The following is a 6,792-nucleotide window of genomic DNA, read 5'->3' as shown; positions in this document are numbered from 1 at the left end:
ATTGTGCCCGGTACTGCTGGGCGGGTCACTTACCTGCCAAGACACAGCTTTATACCAGTGATATGAGCTTCACTTTACATCAGTATCGGAATTTGTGTCACCTGCAGCGGGACTGACCCGTGCCGGATATTTCCCATCTGCTGTTTTTACAGTGTAACAATATGCAAAGCATTTTTCAGTAAGGGAGGGTTATAACCCCTGTCAGATTTTGTTTTTGCCATCTGTGTCACATTGTGGAGATTTTCCTTCACTTCCTGTCCTATAGCCAAACAGGAAGTGAGAGGAAATCCCTGGAAATTAAGGGAATCCCTTGGAGCCCCCCAGGTCACTGGAACTAGTGTCCCCATTGGAAGATTTCCCCTCCATTTACTTTTCTGGGGACACCACCACATTTGGGATTTTCTTTTACTTTCAATGATAAAGGTAACCAGGACAAAGAAAGAGGGAGAATCGCCCTAGCGAGGGGTGCAGACAGCAATAAAAACCTGACAGGGGGTCTAATTTCTCTGCACTCCATCCAACACTAGAAGAAAAAAATCTTTGCCTTTAGTTATACTTTAATGTGGATCTAAAAGCAGAAGGTGAATTCTTTTCATTAAGATAAAAAGCCTTTTATGTGCAGCAGCCCCCCCCCCCCCTTAACCCCCTAATACTTACCTGAGCTCCCTCTCTGTCCAGCGATGTGCACGAGTGCCAGCTGCTGTCAAAGTCAGTTAGCCAATCAGGAGAGGAAGGGGGCGGGGACTAAGAGTGGCTCTGTGTTTGAATGGACACGGAGAGCTGCGGCTCTGCTTGGGTGCCCCCATAGCAATCTACTTTCTGTGGGGGGCACTCATCAGGAGGGAGGGGCCAGGAGCTCCAGCCAGGGACCTCAAGAAGAGGAGGAGCTCCAGCCAGGGACCCCCAGAAGGGGAGGAGCTCCAGCCAGGGACCCCCAGAAGGGGAGGAGCTCCAGCCAGGGACCCCCAGAAGGGGAGGAGCTCCAGCCAGGGACCCCCAGAAGGGGAGGAGCTCCAGCCAGGGATCCCCAGAAGGGGAGGAGCTCCAGCCAGGAACCCCCAGAAGAGGAGGATCAGGGCTGCTCTGTGCATAATCATTACAGAGCCAGTAGGTAGAACAGATTTGTTATTTTTAAAGAAAGTAAAACAAGACTTTCCAGTCGCTTTGAGCCTCGGCTCCAAGAATTACAAAAATATCTGCCTCTTGTAGTGGCCCCCATTCCTCACTGCGGGGGGGTTAAATGCGGGTTCAGTTCTAGGTGGGCCCTTGCCATCTTCAACACAGTGCAGAGCCCTCTGCTATGCATTGGGACCGGTCTCGTGGATGGGCGGGGCCTACCGGAGCCAAGAGTAATAAAGTATTACAGCGCTAAAGTATAACTAAAGGCAACACTCTTTTTTTTGGGTTGTCCCCAGAAAAGTAATGGAGGGGAAATCAGTGGCGGCTGGTGCTCAATATTGTGTGGGGGGGGGGGGGGGGGGGAGTGGTTGAACAGGAAGTCCTGAGACTCCACGAGCCAATCGGGTCTCTGGACCTGCTTCCTGATTGGCCGAGAGGAGAATCAGAAAGACAATAGCGAATATTACAATAATTCACTATTGTCACCCAACTGGGTGGGCTAAGGCCACAGTGTTCTGTGCCCTGAGCCCACCCCCTTTTTTTTTTAAAGCCAATTAGAGCCTCAGGCTCTAATCATGTGCTTCGATTAAGAACAAAAAAAAATCCATACGTCTAGCGCTCTGCATGTAGATTAAGGTAAGGTGACCAGATTTTTTAAATTAAATCCGGGGACATTTTTTTTTTACTAGTAATGGCAGCAATCAACGACTCATAGCGGGACTGCGATATTGCGGTGGACAAATCGGACACTAATGGCGCGTACACACGACCGGTTTTCCCATCAGAATAAACTCCGAAGGTTTTTCAGACGGAGTTCCGCTGAAAGTGTGTTGCGTACACACGATCACACCAAAGTCCGACCGTCAAGAACGCGGTGACGTACAACACATAGGAGGGGACTAGAAAAGGAAGTTCAGTAGCCAATAGCTGCCGTCTCATACTTGCTTCAGAGCATGCGTCGTTTTTTTGTCCGTCGGAACAGCACACAGACGAGCGGTTTTCCCGATAGGATTTGGTTCCATCGGAAATATTTAGAACATGTTCTATTTCTCGGTCCGTCAGGAAAAAAAAGTCCAATGAGGCCCCACACACCATCGGAATATCTGTCTGTCGGACATTCCGCTCTTGTGTACGCGGCGTTAGTGACACTTTGTGGGAACCAGTGAAACTAATACAGTGATCAGTGCTAAAAATATGTACTGTCACTGTACTAATGAAACTGGCTGGGGAGAGGATAACACCTAGGGCAAGGAATGGGTTAAATGTGTGCCTAACAAGTGTTTTCTCACTGTGGGGGAGGTGCTTTTACTAAGGGAAGACATAGATCCCTGTACTTGCTCTGCAGAAACACAGGACCCATGTCTTCCACACTGACAGAATGGCGAACTGCCTTGTTTACATAGCAGACCACTAGGCGAGTCCACCGGATCTGCTGATTGGCTCTGATACCCAGGGTTAGGGTTAGCAGCGCACCCCCCCCCGTAGCAGTAAATCTGCTATCAGGCGATCGGCCCAAATCATTTGGTGGAGGGGGGATTTTTATCGATTATATTGTACATGTTGAGGTGGGTGAGAGGCAGAAAAGAAGACGGTTTCCAGTAAAGCGGGGGAAGGGTTCCTACCTTTTATTAGGTCATTTTTTACCATCTGTGTCTTCTTGTCCCGGTAAGAAGTGCTCTGCTGTCCGGCTGTCAGAGGGAGTGACGGGAAATCCTCCAATGGAGTCACAGACAGGAATGAAAGCCGAAAGTTCCACTCCGACCAAATTTATACAAAACTAAAAATAAAGAAAAATTGTTCAAAATTCTGATATTTTGTGCAACATCTTTTCCTCCCTTTTGCTTTATTGTTTAAAAATCAGCCACACCGGGGAAGCCGGACAATGACTGGAGATCCCCAATACAGAAAAGGAGATCCCCAATATATATACAGTGGTGTGAAAAAGTGTTTGCCCCCTTCCTCATTTCCTGTTCCTTTGCATGTTTGTCACACTTAAGTGTTTCGGAACATCAAACCAATTTAAACAATAGTCAAGGACAACACAAGTAAACACAAAATGCAATTTGTAAATGAAGGTGTTTATTATTAAAGGTGAAAAAAAATCCAACCATCATGGCCCTGTGTGAAAAAGTGATTGCCCCCTAAACCTAATAACTGGTTGGGCCACCCTTAGCAGCAACAACTGCAACCAAGCGTTTGCGATAACGTGCAATGAGGCTTTTACAGCGTCCTGGAGGAATTTTGGCCCACTCATCTTTGCAGAATTGTCCTAATTCAGTTACATTAGAGGGTTTTCGAGCATGAACGGCCTTTTTAAGGTCATACCACAACATCTCAATAGGATTCAGGTCAGGACTTTGGCTAGGCCACTCCAAAGTCTTCATTTTGTTTTTCTTCAGCCATTCGGTGGTGGACTTGCTGGTGTGTTTAGGATCATTGTCCTGCTGCAGAACCCAAGTTGGTTTCAGCTTGAGTACACGAACAGATGGTCGGACATTCTCCTTCAGGATCTCTTGGTAGACAGCAGAATTCATAGTTCCTTTTATCACGGCAAGTCTTCCAGGTCCTGAAGCAGCAAAACAGCCCCAGACCATCACACTACCACCACCATATTTTACTGTTGGTATAATGTTCTTTTTATGAAATGCAGTGTTCCTTCTACGCCAGATATACTTGGACACACACCTTCCAAAGAGTTCCACTTTTGTCTCATCGCTCCACAGAATGTTGTCCCAAAAGTCTTGGGGATCATCAAGATGTGTTGTGGAGAAATTGAGACGAGCTTTGATGTTCTTTTTGCTCAGCAGTGGTTTTCTCCTTGGAACTCTGCCATGCAGGCCATTTTTGCCCAGTCTTTTCCTGATGGTGGAGGCATGAACGCTGACCTTAACTGAGGCAAGTGAGGCCTGCAGTTCCTTGGACGTTGTTGTGGGGTCTTTTGTGACCTCTTGGATGAGTCGTCGCTGCGCTCTTGGGGTAATTTTGGGCGGCCGGCCACTCCTGGGAAGGTTCACCACTGTTCCATGTCTTCGCCATTTGTGGATAATGGCTCTCACTGTGGTTCGCTGGATTCCCAAAGCTTTGGAAATGGCTTTATAACCCTTTCCAGACTGATAGATCTCAATTACTTTCTTTCTCAATTGTTCCTGAATTTCTTTGGGTCTCGGCATGATGTGTAGCTTTTAAGGATCTTCTGGTGGACCTTACTGTGTCAAGCAGCTCCTATTGAAGTGATGCCTTGATTGTGAACAGGTGTGGCAATAATCAGGCCTGGGTGTGGCTAGAGAAATTGAACTCAGGTGTGGACAACCACAGTTATAGTATGTTTTAACAAGGGGGGCAATCACTTTTTCACACAGGGCCATGATGGTTTGGATTTTTTTTCACCTTTAATAATAAACACCTTCATTTACAAAATTGCATTTTGTGTTTACTTGTGTTGTCCTTGACTATTGTTTAAATTGGTTTGATGTTCCGAAACACTTAAGTGTGACAAACATGCAAAGGAACAGGAAATGAGGAAGGGGGCAAACACTTTTTCACACCACTGTGTATATATATATATATATATATATATATATATTATACATGAGAACAACAGCTCAGTGTACACCATATACAATTACAGAGACATCACCACAAAACCACATCTAGATGTCCATACAGAGCCCTTAGCAACCGGTACAGCTCATAGCAACCAGGCAGATTCCATAGAAACAACAGAAAAAAAAAAATGTTACCCCCACAGTATACACCAGACTGAATGTACAATACATACAGTATATATACACAGTATCTTAAAAAAGTAAGTACACCCCTGACATTTGTGTAAATCTTTTCTTCTCTCTTGTCATGTGACAACACTGAAGAAATGACACTTGTCTACAATGTAAAGATTTACACAAATGTGAGGGGTGTACTTACTTTTGTAAGATACTGTATATATAAATATATATATCATATATGATCAACACAGCCCAGTCTACAACATATACAATTACAGAACACATCACCATAAAACCATAGATATCCCTTAGCAACCGGTACAGCCCATAGCAACCAGGCAGACGCCATAGCAACAGCAGAAAAACACAAGTTACCCCCATAGTATATACCAGACTGAATGTATAATACACACATATATATATATATATATATATATATATATATATATATATATATATATATATATATGATCATATTCCCCACAGAGAAGTAAATATAAATAGAGTCACTTTTTTTGTGGTAAATATGATTATTATTAGGACCTGTGTGATGAACACCCGAAAACAATGAATAAGATACACAGGACCCCATCATATGTCCTCTTATCCAGTTTGCTCAACTAAATCCCAACCTTGTAAAACTAACACAGGTCACTATAGGAAAAATGTTTTTCTTCTCTCTGTCTATAGATATATATATATATATATATATATTGGACATATGAAGAACATAGCCGAGTGTACAACATATACAATTACAGAATTACAGAGACATCAACACATCACCATAAAACCACATCTAGCTGTCCATAGATATCCCTTAGCAACCGCTACAGCCCATAGCAACCAGGCAGATTCCATAGCAACAGTAGAAATACACAAGTCACCCGCATAGTATATATCAGACTGAATGTAGAAATATATATATATATACAGTGATCATATTCTCCACAGAGAAGTATAAAAAGAATTGATGTAAATTCCCTATATATATATATATATATTTTTTTTTTTTTCCCTCTAATTTCTGTCTATAGATTGCAATAAAATATTTATGTTGCTGACAATATCACCGCAAGAAGCCTTTATTTACCTGGAGAAGAATGATATCTGTATCAGATTGTTTTTAGTAAATACACAAGTCTGATGGGCGGAATAAAAAGCGATCCCTGGTCTGTTGGAAATTGTATGGATTTAACAGACATGAGCAACGTAACCATAGCAACTGCTCAGCCAATCACAGCCTGGCCAGGGGTTGTGACATCATAGTGTAAACTGCTGCTGCTGCACTAAAAAAAAAAAAAAAAAATGTTGCCATAGCAACAGCTCAGCCAATCACAGCCTGGCCAGGGGTTGTGACATCACAGTGCAGGCTGCTATAAAAGCAGTAGCAGTAGCTCCATCAGTCAGTATACAGTTTGCAGACCAAGGTGAAGGGTGTTCCAGAATTAGCTCCAAGAGAGATTATAATTCTTTGGAAAATTAACAGCAAATTGAATACAATTATTTCTCTTCCTCAATTAACTACCAGAGAGGAAACTATAGAGATCAGGCGGGATATAAAAATGTCCTGTCCTTTCAGAGAATCTGCAAAAACCGCCCATAAGGGCAAACGCCGGTCATTGATTGGCCGGATTTTCCGATATTTATTTGGACGCGGAAAGAAGAGGAGAGACCTTGGCGATCCAGGAGGTAAGTGAGATCGATTTTATTTAGACCAGTTACATTGTATGTTCTGATTGGTGAACAGCAGATTATACACCCCGCCCCCTAATTATAGCCCCCTATAGGTGCATCTATAGACAAGATGTATTTTTTATTTATATTTTGGTTAGAAAAGAGTCCCCTATACCCCTATATTTGCCCCTTATCCCAAAAATAGAAAGTCAGCTGTCATTTAAACAAATAGGAGAAATCTAAAAATAGCTCTGCAGTCTGCAACCAATCA

Source organism: Lithobates pipiens, unplaced genomic scaffold (genome assembly GCF_037356315.1).
Source record: "Lithobates pipiens isolate NorthernLeopardFrog02 unplaced genomic scaffold, aLitPip1_a1.2 Scaffold_10, whole genome shotgun sequence".
Lineage (NCBI taxonomy): Eukaryota > Metazoa > Chordata > Amphibia > Anura > Ranidae > Lithobates > Lithobates pipiens.
The sequence above is the reverse complement of the archived record's forward strand: the minus strand, read 5'-3'. Positions refer to the sequence as shown.